Here is a 2,023-nt window from a genome sequence, read left to right on the forward strand (position 1 = left end):
TTGCTATAGGGCATGTGTGCTCGCCAGCCAGACAGAGAGAGACAGAGAGATAGAAAGTGAGAAATCACCTCCCAGGGGGGATGGCCACACCGCAATCCTTTCTCCTCCATTCTCCACTCGGGATCTTGAGCATGCACACACGCCCGGCATGAGTTTTAAGCCACCGAGTCCGGGATGCAAACCGCAGTTGACTATGTGGGAGTCCAGCGACATAGCCATTATGCTAACTGCTGGTCCCTGTTATTATCATTTTTTAATTTGACCAGACAGAGATAGAGACAGAGAGAAGGGGAAAGTGAGAAAGCAAGCCACCAGGTCCGGGAGCCACGGTCAGCCACAGAGGAATCCAGTGCTCTTAACCACCACACCACCTGCCGGCCCCCATAGTTTTTTCACAACGTGTATTTACAGTTATTTTTCGGCAAGAGGGTACACGAGCTCATAAGATAGAGACGGGATTGGGGAGGAAGGCACCCCCGCTCAGAGGGAAGGGCCACACTACCCCTTCTCCGCCCTCCTCTCAGGATTTTGGGCGTGGTCGCACACAATATGCCATGTGGACCCAGCCATCCCAACCCCACACCACTGGCTGGCCCCACGATGTCTTTGATGTCTTTCCCTGAGTCTTTTGAAGACCCCTCACATGTAAATCTCATGGGGATGCGAAGTCCAACCGTTGGGGAGAGACAGTCAGCTCCAGCCTCGTGCACAGGGATTTGAACGCAGGTATAGTGATCAGATGGAGCCACTATTAGCTACATTTAAGGACAGCCCATCTGCAGTGACAAGACCTTCAGCTTCTGCTATGACCTTCCTTCAGGACAGGAGGACCTGTCTGGGAGCTGACCTTCCAGTCAGCCTCGACCACTGCTGGAAGTTCTATAAAAGGAGGGCTCACCCGGGACTTGAACCCAGGACCTCTTGCTCCCTAAGCAAGAACCACACCCCTAGACCAACAAGCCTAAAGACTTGAGACCACATCCTCACTCTTGGTGAGCCCAACCCGGCTCCGCCCTTGGTGACCTGGAACTGTTAGGACAGTCCCTTCTGTCACAGACTGCCCCCTTCCCTGGGGTTTATTTTGGAGAGACTGGATTCTGCTCCCCATGTGGAGAAGGGGAGCAGGGAACATCAGTACGGCCACACCCTTTGACCCCAAGTCAAAAACCCTTGGTTTAGGTTTTGGGGTGTCCGTGTCTCCTGTCCTCCCCTGCCAGGTGGTATCACTGCTTAGGGAAGCACTGCAGTTCAGCCCCCTGCTGACACCGGCTAAGGGCTGAGTGGCAAAGTGGGGGGCATGTGAGCCTGGGCGTCCCCGAAGCATGGTTGACAGCTCCAAGAATACGCCCTACCGCCAGGCCACATGCCGGAGGGAAGCCCCCTCAGGTCCCTCTGAACCCTACTGGCAAGGCGTCCACAGACTCCAGGTCTCCATCGCCAAGGGTCTCAGCCCTGGGCCCCAGGAAGAAGGGCTTCCAGGAGGACCACACCCACTTCCCACCCACTCTGCTGCCCCCTTGGGCCAGGGACCAGCCCCGAGGCCACTTGCTGTTGGGGGAAGAGCCCTGGGGAGCAGCAGTGGCTTAATCCAGGAGCCAAGGGCTGCAGGCGACCTTCAGGAAGTCCCCAGAGCCCTGCCCGAGAGGATGGCGACCTGGTTCAAGGAACCTTATCGAGGGACCCTACCAGGCTGCTGGCCTCGCTGCCAGGCCAGGCCCTGGTCAGCTCGGAGCTGGCCCTGCACCCAGGCCCCCGCCCAGCCCCACTGAGGCTCCTTTGTGCCCTGCAGTGACCAGAAGCACAAACTGGGTCCTCTGGGAACTGGATCGAGCCTGTGAAGAGCAAGGCTTCCTCCCCGGGACCTCTGCCCAGCTTAGGAGGCCCCCAGCTTTCCACCAAAGCCCTCAGTTCCGACCTACGAACCGGCTTTTCTTTTCTGCACTGATGCTGTGACGTCTGGGTCTTGCTGCGGCTGGAGGGCCCGCCCTCCCAGGGCCTGCCAGCCTGGGGTGGTAACTGCTCC

The sequence above is a fragment of the Tupaia chinensis genome, unplaced genomic scaffold (genome assembly GCF_000334495.1).
Source record: "Tupaia chinensis unplaced genomic scaffold, TupChi_1.0 Scaffold141247_1, whole genome shotgun sequence".
NCBI classification, from domain to species: domain Eukaryota; kingdom Metazoa; phylum Chordata; class Mammalia; order Scandentia; family Tupaiidae; genus Tupaia; species Tupaia belangeri.